Source organism: Chenopodium quinoa, unplaced genomic scaffold (genome assembly GCF_001683475.1).
Source record: "Chenopodium quinoa cultivar QQ74 unplaced genomic scaffold, ASM168347v1, whole genome shotgun sequence".
Classification (NCBI taxonomy): domain Eukaryota; kingdom Viridiplantae; phylum Streptophyta; class Magnoliopsida; order Caryophyllales; family Amaranthaceae; genus Chenopodium; species Chenopodium quinoa.
In genome coordinates this window covers 2,366,544-2,381,813 of record NW_018744072.1, presented here as the reverse complement: position 1 = coordinate 2,381,813, position 15,270 = coordinate 2,366,544, and positions in this window count along the sequence as shown.

The following is a 15,270-nucleotide window of genomic DNA, read 5'->3' as shown; positions in this document are numbered from 1 at the left end:
GCCGGTCACGGCGAAGAGCTCATAGAGCTTGACAACTGCGATCAGGCATTGTCGGCTCCAAGGGAAACCGGTAAAAAGAGAAAGGCGGACCAATTGGCCCCCGTCAAGAAAGAAAAACAATAACAACCATTGATCGGGGAAAGGTCGGATGACTTCCAACCCCAGCCGGCTGGTGAGAGCATTGATGTCGTCCTAGACGACAGCCGGCTCGACAGAACTGTCAAAGTTGGGACGGTTGCTTTTGAAAAGTTGGGAGCATGCTTGCTCCAACTGCTAAAAGAATTCAAAGACATTTTTGCCTTTGAAGTGGAAGATATGTCAGGCGTCAGCCTAGATCTTGCTATCCACAAACTCGCCGCGGATCCCAAAAAGTGGCCGGTTAGGCAAAAGAAGAGGGATCATGGCGAGGAAAGATCTCAGGCGGCAGCCGCCGAGGTCAAAAAATTGTTAGATGCTGGGTTCATTCGGCAATGCTACTACCCAGATTGGGTAGAAAACGTTATCCTTGTCAAAAAGCCGAATGGTACCTGGCGGATGTGTGTAGACTACACAGATCTGAACATGGCATGTCCAAAGGACAGTTATCCGCTTCCAAAGATTGACAGCCTGGTCGACTCAACATCCGGTCATGCCCTGATGAGTTTCATGGACGCCTACTCAGGCTTCCATTAGTTACCCCTATGGAAAAAGGATCAAGAGAAGACGGCCTTCGTCACTGATCAGGGGTTGTACTGTTACACGGTGATATATGCCGTTTGGGTTGAAGAATGCGCCTGCTACTTTCCAACGAATGATTAACACAATTTTCATCAATCAAATCAGAAGGAATGTAGAGGCGTATATTGATGACATGATAGTCAAATCCAAGCTACAGGCTGATCACCTAGTCGACCTCCGAGAAACCTTCACCACCCTCAGGCGGTACAAGGTCATTCTTAATCCCAAAAAATGTGTCTTTGGTGTTGAGTCTGGTAAGTTTCTCGGATTTCTGATTGATCGAAGAGGTATAGAGGCCAATCCAGAAAAGGTACAGGTGGTAATTGGCATGCAGTCACCCAACACTGTTAGGGAAGCCTAGAAACTCACCGGTTGCCTGGCGGTATTAGGAAGATTCCTCAGCTGGTCAGGCGACAAGTGCCTCTATTTCTTCCAAGCAATTAGGAAGAGGTCTAGATTTGAGTGGGGAGAAGAGGCTGAGGCGGCATTTTAGAGGTTAAAGCAACACTTGCACTCTTTGCCAAGGCTAGTGATCCCCCTGCCTCAGGAGGTTCTCTACATGTACCTAGCCGTGTCAGATCACTCCCTTAGTGCTGTTCTCCTTGCTGAGAGAGACGGCAAACAGCTCCCGGTGTATTTTATCAGCCATGTTCTCAGAAATGCTGAGCTCCGATACCCAATGATTGAAAATTTTGGGCTGGCCCTCTACAAAGAAGTCAAGCGGTTGAAACCCTACTTTTTGGCTCATCCGATGATTGTCTATACTAATCATCCACTCAAACGTCCAGTGACTACTATAGAGTCATCCGGAAGAATGATCAAGTAGGCTATTGAAATACAAAGCCTGGAGATAACTTTCGAACCTAGGCGGGCAGTGAAAGGTCAGGTGTTCGCCGACATCATTGTTGAAATGACAAGGCCGGCTCAGCCGGAAAATATTGATCAGGTTTGGAAGTTATATGTAGACGGAAGCTCTACAATGAACGACTGTGGTGCAGGCGTAATCTGCAAATCTCCGGGGGATACATACGAATATGCACTGCGGTTCAAGTTTCAAGCTTCAAACAATGAAGCTGAGTATGAGGCACTGCTAGCCGGTATACGCATGTGTAAGGTGGCAGGGGCAAGAAAAGTTGACGCCTGCTCAGATTCCCAACTGATCGTTAGCCAATTCAACGGTGACTATGAGGCCACCCATCTGGCAATGATCAAGTATCTGCAGGCGGTCAAAGATGAGGCTGGGTCACTTGATGAATTTCATCTAAGTCAGGTGCCCCGGTCAGAGAACAATTAGGCGGATGCATTGTCCAAACTGGCCTCATCCGCCACTTGTGACACACCTAGGTCAGTCTTTTGGGAAGTCATGGAAAAAAGAAGCATTGAACATGATCCCATTGGAGTTCTTAATCGAAGCTCTACCTGGATAGACCCCATCCGGGATTATTTGGTAGACGGCACTCTGTCGGATGCCCCTTCGGAAGCGGCATCATTAAAGAAGCGGGCTCTTAGCTTCGAAATGTACAGGGGGGAGCTCTTCAGAAAGGGTTACCTCTAGCCGTTGATGAAGTGTGTTACCCGCGAGCGGGGAAAAGAGGTTCTAGAGGATCTGCACGTGGGCTTTTGTGTTTCACATATAGGCGGCAGAACTCTAGCAAAGAGGGCCAGGCGGCAAGGCTACTTCTGGCCCACTCTTGAGGCAGACGCCATGGAATTGGTGAAGAAATGCGACAAGTTCCAGAGGTTTAGACGGCTAATACACCGTCTGGCAACTGATCTGACGGCTATCTATAGCCCGGTTCCATTTGCAAAATGGGGCATGGACATCTTAGGTCCATATACGCCTGCCACAGGCGGGCAGATATATATCCTTGTGGCTGTGGATTACTTCACCAAATGGGTTGAGGCAGAGGCGGTCAAGGGCATCAAGACAAAGGATGTCATCTCCTTCATTTGGAGAAACATCATCACCGTTTTGGGGTTCCTATGTCTATGGTCTTTGACAATGGCCATCAGTTTGAAACGCCTACCCTCAAGAGCTGGTTGGGAGATCAATTAGGGATCTCACATTGCTTTACATCCGTTGGCCGACCCCAGGCAAACGGCCAAGTTGAAGCCTTCAAAAAGCTCATCTCAGACGGCATAAAAAAGAAAATTGAAAGAGCTGGCGGTCTTTGGGTGGATGAGTTACCTCACGTCCTTTGGGCCATCAGAACAACTGAAAAAGGGGCAACCGGTGAAACCCCATTTCTCATGACATACGGCACTGAAGCCGTCCTGCCTATTGAGCTTTATGAGCCAACATTTCGAGTCATGCTCTATGATGAAGAGACTAATTGGGAGGCCATGCGCCTTGCATTGAACTCACTCCCGGAGCGCAAGGGAAATGCCGCCTTACGTCATGAGATTTACCGTCTGAGAATGACGAGAGCCTACAACAAAAATGAGTACACAAACGGCCCTTGAAAGTAGGGGACTTTGTGCTACGGTAAATGGAGGCAACCGGTAGGGCAAATGAGCAAGGGAAGCTAACTCCTAATTGGGAGGGCCCCTACCAAATTTTTGAAGAAGTCAGAGGCGGCACCTACCACCTGGAGACCCCAGACGGTAGGCAGCTAGCCAGAATTTGGAATGTAGACAACTTGAAAAAGTACTACTTCTGAGAATTTGTAAATTTTTGTAAATAGAGTATATTAATGAGAATGCTTTATTTCCAAATTTTCTTTTGCATACATACGCCATGTCCTGTGCAATACACAGGCGGTAGATATAAAATGAAAGGCTAACCGGCCACCTAAAAATTTAAACCGTCTGCTCCAAATGAGCAGACATCCGGCGACGCCCATTTGGGGTGAATTCGCTGAAGAGAACATCTCCCTTCCGGGTGGTACATTGTTCTAGCGGTCATAAATCAAACAGCTTTAACCAGCTAAGGTTAAAGATAACACGCGGTTGTTTGAATGATCCATTGTAACCAAGATACAACCGATCTTCACTGCAAAACAGTACAACCGGTCTTTTCTGCAAAGCGGTACCCCCGGGCTTTACTTCAAGGTAATACAGTCGGTAACCCCAAACAAAAAAATACAGTCGCACGTACTACCTGACGGTGCAGACGGCACATGAAATCTTGGTCATGCCATAACCAGCTTTTGCCCAAAAGCACCCCAAACGGTTATGTTATCGAATCTAGCAAGGTCTAAACCTAGCACTTGGAATCCAAAGTTGAAATGCCAACGTCGGTCAAAAAACCGGCTACATACAATCTAACGGGATAATAAGGGGGTGCTCAAAGAGTACACCCCAGCCGGCTCAAAGGAACACTGGTTAGCAGACACCGTCTGCTACTCCAGCCGCATAACCAATATTCGAAACCGAGCAACCGGGTGTTTATATGGACGACTGTCTACTTATTACTTAGAAAGTCAGCAGACAACCGTTCAGGGGCACGTATAGCCAACACACCCGGTAAACCGTATAAGTCATATTACTTGTAAAAATCAAAAATCAAATTGCGATTAAACAAAATTGCAGAAGCTGAAGAATAGAGAAAATCGACTGGGTCGGAAATATATATTGAAAAACAAATGTCAGTCGGTCCCTTGACCGGGGAAATACATAGAAAATACACGGCTCGCAGGCCGGTAAAAGAAGGAAATAAAAATGACAAGTCTACTGTTACTGGTGCTGGTCTTGAGTCGGCTGGTCCTGAACCTCCGCCTGCTGATCCTGAACTTCCGTCTGGTCACCTTTCTCGCCTATACCAGCCCACTCTTCAAATGGGGTCGGCGGGTCTAGACCAAGGACCTTGGCATCGTATACCTCAGTGGCATACCTGTACCTAAGGTCGAAGAAGTCATACTCGACCTCCGGATGGATCAGCCCCCAAGCCAGCTTGATGCGCTCCTCGTAGTTGGCTTCGTTTTCAGCAACCAAACGTCGTTGTTCGGTTGCTAGCTGTTCTTTATGAGCCGAATGGCTCAGGGAAAGCTCATTTTTTAGCCGGCTGACTTCCGAGCGTAGCCCGGTGTTCTCCTTATCGGCTTCCCCCAATGCCTTGAGATCGACTTTGAGGTTCTTGACCTGGAGCTCGAGGTCAGCCGCTTTCTTATTTGCCATCTCCGCAGCCTTAGTAGTTTCCTTGAGAAGCTCCTCCTATTTCATCTCCCGGCTTTTAGTTTCTAGGTCATATCTAATGGCGTTGAACTGAAAAACATCAATAAGGTCAGATGCCCGTTTCTGGGCATCCCTTACCTCCTCTTGTTTTTTACGCAAGGGCACCCGGAGATCGTCCACTCTCAGCATCACCTGCAACACCAGCCGGCAAAATAGTTAGTTCCATTCAAACAACATATCCGGTAAAAGAAAGAATCTAACAAACACAGCCGGCTTATTACCTCCGCCAGGAGAGCATTGATATGGTCAAGGTTGACCTGGTGTACACCCGGCACCGCCTCCTTTTCAGACCGGGTGAGGGTCCTAAGCATTCTCTTCGAGTATTGCTGAAGGTTGGGCCACCTCGAGGTAGTATCTGCAACAAAAGTGTTATGGATTAAGTTCTGGGCATAGGCGGCGCCTATATTCTGAAGGCTGCCTGAGCAATCCCCTGATTGGCTGACTTGGGACTTAACTCGCATAGGCCCAAGCGGCCAGGGGGATCGAAGGTGAAAGCCATACCTTTTTCCTGCTGAGGGGTTAACTCCCCCCCAGCCGCAGTTGAGCCAGTTGTGGTCTGGCCCTGACCAGCCGGAGTACCCGGTCCCCTTCCTTCCTCGACCACCGCCTTAGTGGCCGGGATGAGTCCTCTCAGGATCTTGCGTGCAGAAGTTGGCCGTCCCCTACAGACGGCTTCTCAGAATATGGGGTAGGGGCAGGAGCCGACACCCTTGGTGTCTTGGCAGCTGGCTGGGTTATCTCCCAAGCCGTCCTCTTCAGCATCTTGGACAAGGAGCGTGGAACATTTTGGCTCTCGGCCTAAAAAAGGGAAGGTCAACCGGTTAATCACAAACTCACACAAAAGTAGTACAACCGGCAACAAAAACGGGGGGAATACAACTTACCCCGCCGTCCTTCGTCGCCAGCTGCGACTTCTTTTTCTCTATCTGCTCCTTCCTGATTTGAGCAGCCGATGTAGCCGGTGTCTTCTCAGCAGGCAGCATCTCTAAAGCTTTTTCTGCAAAAGAAAAGAAAAGAGCGAGTAAAGACCCGGATGAGGCAAGCAAACAACAAAATATACCGGATGAAAAGATAACCTAATTCTGTAAACATAGTACTAAGACGACAGGCGAAAAGGAACGCCTCGTCTTTGAACCAATCTGGGTGAGGTACCCAGAACTTGGGAACTATAATAACACTCCCATCATCTAGAGGGAGGGTCGTCTTCTTAAAGAGACCCGTCTCCATTATTTGGTCCCAGGTCTGCTCCGGCACCTTTGGAAGAGCGCACTTCTTCCCAAGAGAGCTAAGTTCTTATTGTAGGTACGCAGCCGGCAATTTAATTGGGGAGTCAGTGAATAGACTACGTAGAACTTGCTCTTCCAACTACTCCACTTGGACGGCTTGTCCAAGGTCATCATATATTCCGGATGCACGGTCAAAGTATACCACGCATTCCAGCCGCCTGGTGCCCAACTGAGATAGTGCATATGAGAAAATGCTTCCCAGCTAGGCTTTATTTCCTGCATCTCACAGGCGGCTATGTATCCTAGTATGTTGACCCAATAGTTGGGGGTCAGCTGCCAGACACCTAAGTTATACCCCCTTAAAATGGCTTTGATACAACTGTGGAGGGGGAACCGGAGGCCGGCTCTGAATGCCGCCTCATAACAGCCGAAATAGTCGTCGACATGTTCCAAGTCATTATCCCAGACAACAGTCGCCTCTACAGGCGGCACCCTAATCTCCCAGCCTACCCCAACCGGTTTCTTTTTCAAGAATGCGGGAAAAGTGGCATTCAAGGTGACCACATCCCTGGCGGTCATACTTGCTTCAATGGGGTTGCCAGCAGCCGGCCACTTATAGGCGTCCTCCTCAATAGGGACGGCTGATTCGGATGAAGACTCATTAGAGCTGGACTCTTCACTAGACTCTTCGCCGTCTGAGTCAGACTCATCAAGAATACCGTCACTGGGTGTACTAGGCACACCCAGTGTGTCACATGGTACATCCCCAGCCGGTTCATCGGCTTGGTTATTATTGACAGAGGCAGCCGAATCCTCGGCTGCATCATCGGACTGGTAGTCAGGGTCAATTGCCGTCCGTCTGATCCGAGCCATTCTGTCTTGCACATGAACAGAGACGGTCGGATTCAAAGTAGAGTAAGCGTGGTCCAAACACCCCCAGATGGCATCCATAGTCCTAGACTCAGCCGTCCCAGGTGACCGGCTGACCACTGTCTTATGCTGTGCCGTGTGTGTTATGGGGGAGCCCATTTATTCTATACAAGCTACATAACCGGAAAAATGCAAAATAGTTGCAATGGGTAGAGACAGTACCCTTTTACATAAGTTGTAAAAAACTAGGATGAAGGATAGTTGCAACAGCAGCCGGAACTTCTCCAATCTGCTTGTAGATACCCCAGGCAAGACTCCGGATGTACCTCTGTTGAAAGCTGCTACGCTTCTTTGAGGACCCAGGCGTTTTTCTGAAAATGGGATTGAAAGTACCCCAGGCGGTTTTGACCAGCTAAGGGTGTGTTGAAAGCTTTGGAAAGAAAGCAAAGATGCCTCAGGCGGTGAAAGAAAAGGTTGCTTAGTAACAACACAGAAGATAGAAGCCGACTGTGGGTATAGCAAACGCAAATTGAAAAGGTTCAAAGAAGGGTCAAGCAGTTTTTAAGGATTTGGTTTGAAGAGCACACAGACGGCAGCCGGATGTGTGAGGGGAAATTTTTGTGAACAAAAGCAACCGGTATCAGAGCTCTCAAGAAATTTTTTTGCAAATTTGTAAAAGTGAGGAAGAGAGAGGGGGTTGCCTCTATTTATAGAGAAACCCAGAAGGTGAACCGTCATCTTCTGCCCCAACATTCAAATTCGAATTATAAAAAAAAACAAAGAGAGAGAGAGGCGGGAAGTAAACCAACCGTCACTCCCCCAGAGCTTGACACCTGTCACAGGTGACACGTTGCTAAGCCACGTCACACCTGTGAGGGGCAAATGTTTAGGGTAAAAAACTACCCTAGACACGGGCCTAATGGCCCTTTGACACGTGGCAGCCTCTCAGAGGTCTACAGGGCTCCAATCCCCTAGTGACACGTGTCCATGGAACCCTAGATGAGGGACAGGTTCCCTCACTATAAATAGTGGACCAAACCTCATTTATTGGACATTCATAAATTCACTCGTAAATACAAAACAAACCAACCGAGCAATATTCATTGCGGAATTCTCTCTGAATCAGAGAGAAGTATTTACCATTTCCGTACAATTTACTACTCCGGACGTATACTAATTTGATCGTCGGAAGCAGAGCTCCCACCAACCGGAGTCTTCGTTGTTTTGCAGGTACACGCGTCAGCTGCGCATATTAGGGATTGTAACTCTCCCGAGGGACTCCAAAAACCCTCAAAATAATATGATATCGTATTTCTGAATATTTTGCACTATAAAAAAGGATGGATTATATGAATGTATTTATCATTCAAGTCAAAAAGTTTATCCTAAATTTTATCAACAATCCAGGCATCGCCAAGGCACAAAACTAGTCACTAATAAATAAAGCTGGATTTCGCAGCCAGGCCACGAGACATCGACACTTGGCGTTCCAGTTTTTCGTTAAGAGTCACGCATGTAGGCGGTAAATAGTTATTTTATTTGTTTTTATTAAAACAAATATTTTTTGTATTTATGCGATAAATTTGTTATATTATTCGTTATACGTACTATATCAAATTCATATTTTTATTTTAAAATAAATTGTGAATTTTCTCTCATTGGTTATATAAATAGAGAAAATGCCTAATTTCAAAAGATAATATTATATATATATATATAAAGGGTAGTTTTATCGAGTTTTTAGATAGTCACGTAGGATAAAATTTTCTTAACACGCCTTTGTGATAGCCAATCAAATAAGAGATTTGTAAATTCTTTTGGAATTAAATAATTCAAATGTCACATAAGAAAAATTGGCGAATGAGATTATATATATACACACACACACACACACACACACAAGTTTGTGCTCGGACGATGCCCATATGGTTGATAAAAGTTTAGGATAAACTTTTTGAATTGAATGTTAAATACGATCATATAATCCCTTTTGATAATGCAGGATATTTAGACATACTGAATTGAAATATATTTTATTGAACTGAAATTATTTTTACTGAACTAAAAGTATTTTTACCAAAATAAAAATTAAATAAATTAAATATACTATAAATGGATCTTATTTTAAAAAACTTTTAAAAACGAATTTTATGATGGAAACAGTACCGAATTATAAGATATTTATTAAAAGTTATGATTAATTTTGTATATATGAAATATCAGAAGTATGTCGATAATAAAACTCTATACAACTTTTTTATCTTTAAAAATCTATCCAAACTCGCTTACTTAGCATCATATGTGTCACAATAATACCTATTTGTCGCCTACGTGGCGCGACACTTGGCGAAAAATTGGAATGCCAAGTGTCGCTGTCTCGTGGCCTGGCTGCGAGACCGGGTTTATTTATTAGTGATATGATATATTAGATTGTGACCCATGTGAGGCTAAAGCAAATTTTGGATAGATTTTTTAAGATTAAAATGTTGTATAAAGTTTTAGTATCGATAAACTTCTAATACTTCATATATACAAAGGTAATCATAACTTTTAATAAATATCCTACAAATCGGTTCATCATACAATCCGTTTTAAAAAGTTTTTAAAAAAAGATCCATTTATAAAAAATAATTTTAGTTTAGTAAAAATAATTTCTGTTCAATAAATATAATTTCAAGTCGTCTATCTACAAACAAAACTACAAAAAGTGCACTATTATTTATCCAAAAATTTATTAACAATCTGGGCGTCGCCCGAGCACAAAACTAGTACATATATAAAGGGGAGTTTTTTTCCCAAGATTTTAGAGCGCCACGTAAGATTTTGATTTTTTTTTTAAATAGAACGTCACGTAAGATTATGATTTTAAAAAAAAGTGTCACATAGCGCCACGTAAAATTATGTTTAAAAAAATTGCCACATAGGTTATGATTTTTTTAAAAAATTAACTTGAATAAATTAAATCCTCAAAAAATCGTGTTTAAGAAACTAATCTGTATCATTAATAATTGATATTATTATTATATTTTATTAGAATTAAATGTATAAGCAAGGGCTTATTTTAACCAATGACAAAAGAGGTTTGTTTTTATTTTAGAAATAAAAAATACCATCTCCACGTAAGCAAAATTAACAAATGAGATTTGAGCATTTAATTTTAAATGTAAAAATGACGAATACTGATTTAGGATTTAAAATATTTAAAACAAAAAATTTATCTTTTTACATAAAAGATAATCGTACGAATGATATAACATATTTAAAATTAATTGATTTATAACAAAAATTAACGCGTAACTAAACCTAACGAATAAGGTTGCATCATAAATTACATTAAAATAAATTAAAACTTAGAATTTTTTAATAGGTTATAGCAATTTATTATTATTATTACTTTGTCTAAAATTGTTAAATAGTAAAATGAATAAAATAATTACAAAAAAAACTCAAAGTCTAACTAAGGCATATATAAAGTATTTTGTTTTTTAGATTTTGGCCCTGTTCACTTCACTTTATTTTTGCTGAATTGAAATTATTTTTACTAAACATAAATTATTTTTGCTGAACTTAAATTATTTTTACTGAACTGAAATTATTTTTGCTGAACTAATTTTTTTTTAACTGATTCTTTATTATATTTCTTCTTTACAGTTACTTATTTTTGCTGAACTGAAATTAATTTTACTGAACTGAAATTAATTTTACTGAACTGAAATTATTTTTACTGAACTGAACTTGTTTTTGCTGAACTGAAATTATTTTTACTGAATATTATATTTTTAAGGTGAAGTGAACTGGGCCTTACTGTATTAAAAATTCGTGCATCGCACGGGCTTTCATCTATTACATATTTATAAAGTAGACATTTTTCAAGAGCATTCAACACGCAACATAATCAAAGTATTATTTCGTCCAATAAAAAATTAGATTTGTATTTTATTTTAGTAAAAAATTCATTTGCAACCTAAGGAAAACTAACGAATGAGATTTAAGAATTGAAATTTAATTTCCATGTAGCTAAAAAAACGATGGATAATGATTGAGGATTTAAAAAATTAAAATGATAAAAAAATTATATTTTGATATTAAGTTTTTTAAATTTTATTTTACTTTTAATGAATTCAAGTGTCATCATTTAGACACCTAAAAATGTCTCCCTAAAACCAAACCTGATGATGAACAACTTTCACCGCTATTATTGGTCGGGTTGAGTATTGAATATTTGGAGTGCTTAAAACCATATCCATAGCCCAACACATTTCCATTTAATCCACAAACCATAACCCAACTTTCACTTTTCGTGATCTTAACCCAAAAACAGACAAAGCTGATTTCGTGGCCCCATAATTTTGATCCAAATATTATTTGGGTGGATAGGCCTTGAAATAAACTATAAGCCCAATTCCAATTTAAAACGAAGAAAATATGAGCAAAATAATAAAACTCGGCCCAAAACCGACACCCTTGTATTAAAATGGCCATATCTTAAAATTTACAAAATTTTTTGACCTGATTCTAATTGGTTTGGAAAGTAGACTTAAAGATATTTTCAATGATATATTATATGCCTTATTCCGAGTTATGGATCAAAAGTTATCGAACTTTTAAAAACGCGTAAAAGCTGGAAAGTACCACACCACGGTACTAAGTGTCGTGCCACGGTACTAAATGCCGTGCCTTGGTAAGATTTTCCAGATTCTTTTCTTAAAGCGCTTTCTTTTCCAAAAATGATAGAACTTCGTACCGTGCCACGACATTCAGTACTGTTCCACGGAACCCATTGCCGTACCACTATACCTTTTTCTTCAGCACCGCTCGTTTTCTAGGGTTCTGAACTGGTCCTTCACATTTTCTCTATAAATACGAGGCTCATTTATGAGTTTCAAAGTAGCAACGTCAATTCTCTCTTCCTTCCCTCACACTTATAATTATTATTCTTTTACTATACATTCCCTAAGCACTCCAAGGAGTCTATACAATACCCAAAGTTCCGTACTTAAACCAAAGCGTGAAAGGTAGAATTGTTTGAGAGTTTGGCCCCAAATCAACTCTACTTTAATTTAATTTGATTTCCATTATTATTATTATATTCCTTGAAGTTACTAACGTTTTATTCATGATGTGGCAATTAAAAGAAGCGTGAAATGTGAGTAATTTATTTACTTAATTACTCTTATTATTTATATTGCTAGTATCATGATTATGGTTATTATGCTTTGATTGACTAACGATGTTATGGTTAAATTGCTTCCAATATTAATGTTTATTCTATTGTTTTGTTGATCATCATATTGCATGTTTAAAGCGAATATGTAATTGAATCACGACTAATAAGATAATTTGGATGACCAGTTTAGGTTCCTTTTTAATCTTGTAGTTTAACCAAGTGGTCACTAATATTTAGAATTATGTGTGCATTGATATTTAACCAATTGAAGCTTTGTTTGTGTGCATTTGAGATCGCAGGAAATACTTTTCACTATAAGAATCGAGTAGAGGCCAATACGGGCAAAGGTAACTCCATGACTCACTTCGTACCATCATCCCCGATCCAACTTTCGTGGTTCCGAACCATATGGAGTTAGTAATCTCATGGATTATGAATGGGGTGTAACCTTCATGGATCAATCGTTGTTGCCTATCGTTGTCCCTTTTCGTGGTTGTCTTTTAATGATCCGTGAACGGTTTACAAGTTCCTTAAAACTTCTTGGCGGCTCCCTACTTTATTTGTTCCTAATCGTATATGTCAAATCCCGCTTCCTATGATTGCCAAGCATATTCACACATGCTTAAGTAGGCGCGCTTCGAATGACGCATACACATCAACAGATGAAATCACATGTTTAATTACATTAAAAATAAAGATTATACATTTCTAATAAAAGTTTAATCACAACATTGTTGGGATTTATATACTACTGTAAAAATTTAATAATTAAAAAAAAATTAAGTAAGTATTTTTCGGGAGCATTCGGCACACCACATAATCAAAAATATTATTTCAGCCAATGAAAAATTAGATTTATATTTTATTTTAGAATTAAAAAATTCATTCGCCTCCTACGCAAATTTAACAAATGAGATTTACGATTTTAAATTCAATTTCCACGTAGCTAAAGATCGACAGATAGTGATTGAGGATTTAAATAATTAAAAAGGCAAAAAATTATCTTTTGATATTAGAGATTTTATACAAATGCCCTATAAATATAATGTAAACAGATTTAAAATTTTATTTTACTTTTAATTAATGTAAGTGTCATTAACAAATAAAATCGCATTTTTAATAACATTAAACATAAAAATTATACATTTCTAATAAAAATTTGATCACAATATTATAGGGGTTTATATACAAAATATTTAATAATTAAAAAAACTTAGACTTTAAGTAAAAAAAATCTTTATTTCTTCAATTTATGAAAAAGAAATAGAATAAAAATAAAATTTTTATACAGATCCATATATCAAAATAAATATTTAAAAAAAATCGTGCATCGCACGGGTGTAGACATCTGATTGTGTCTCCCCAAAACCAAACTCGGTGATGAGTACCTTTCACGTCTTTGATTAACGAGTTTGGTAAAGAGTTGAAGAGTCTCGTGAAGTCTCCTTAAGCTTTGACCATATTTCTAACCTTATCTAAAATGTTTTAAGCCAAAATCATTTATTTCTTAACCCAAAATCATTCATTTTGTGTCCTCAAAAACATTCATTTCGTGTACAAATCATAAAAACGTCCAAACAAGATTATTTTGGTCCATAATCCTAGTCCAATCACTGTTTAGTTGGATGGGGCTTGAAAAGAGCTTTCCAACGAAATATTATAGCCCAAATCCGACTTAAAACGAAAAAGTTATGGCCAATATACTAAATCGAGCCCAAACCGGACCTAGCTCTACCTTACCTACGACCCAATGATCATATGAGGGTCCAAACACCTTATTCCTAATCCTAAATCAATTAGGACTCTTTTAGAAATTTCTTGAAGGTTCTAGTTTATCCTTTCCGTAAGGATAAAATCAAAAATATTTAAATTGAATATAATAAAACTTCTCTTTTGATAATCCTTGTTCTATTCAAATTAAAAGACGTTCAGATATAATTTGCATAGAAAACTCATCAGAAACCAAACTACGAATAAAATAGATTATCCTTTAAAACCAGCGCACAGCACCAAGACCAACGGACTGCGGTAGTCTCAGCACGGCACGATTGCACCCAACAAAGTAATAATTCTCCCACAACCATTGCCATCAACCATTCTATCTCCATCAAAATAAAACGATCGTTATCTACTTCCACCATCCTTCTCCACTGCCAAAATTCCGCGACGACACCATCGGAAAATTGCGATTTTCATCGATCACCCCAATGAGAGTGCCTTCTTTGTCCACTGGCCTGTTCAAAAATACCTCTGCCTAGCAACTCCCGTCACTCTCCTCCATGTTCGACCCACTTCCATTATCTACGGCACCGAATGGGGTCCACCCATTTCTCTGCCGCAATTAGTGATTCTACCTAACAGGCTATGATGAATCAAAGAAGAAGAAGGTAGAGTATGAATTTATAGGTGGTAGAGGGGGTTTATGGTGGCTGGGTGGGTGGTTAAATGGTCTGTGCTAATGGTTGAGTGGTGTAATTTGGTGGTACTCCCTCTATCCCTATTGTTTGCCCCATGACCAAAATATGTTTTATTAAGAATTGGACCAAAAATTGCAAGTGGATGGGGGGTGTATTTATCTTTTTCACTTTTATGAGGGTATGCAAATGAGTTTAGCGGTGGGGCATGTTACAATATTAGGAGAAGGGGCAATTTTTAAGGGACATCCCAAAATTGAATATGGGGCAAACAAATAGGAATAGAGGGAGTATATGGTAATTTTGGTGGTAAAGTCGGGTGGTTAAGATTGGTTAAAGAAGATGAGTTTAAGAATATTTGAGTAATAATAACCTTTTAGTTAATTATGGCTAATTAAACAACATAAATTAACATTTAATATTATACTAATTCTATATCCAGTTGATAATAGAAATTAAAGGGTTGCTTGTGATAATGTATTAACTTGTGTTGACCACAAAATAATCAGCCAAAATATAGGGTTGTCAATGAGATTTACCTAAAATTAATTATGTTACTAGTAACATCAAGGATCTTTTCATGAGCATATAGAGTGCTACATAAGCAAAATAAACAACTTTTAAATTAAAAACAAAGTCCCAAAATAACATAATTAATCCATTTTTCTACTAATTAAAATCAAAGTCCTAAACTAAGGGCTTG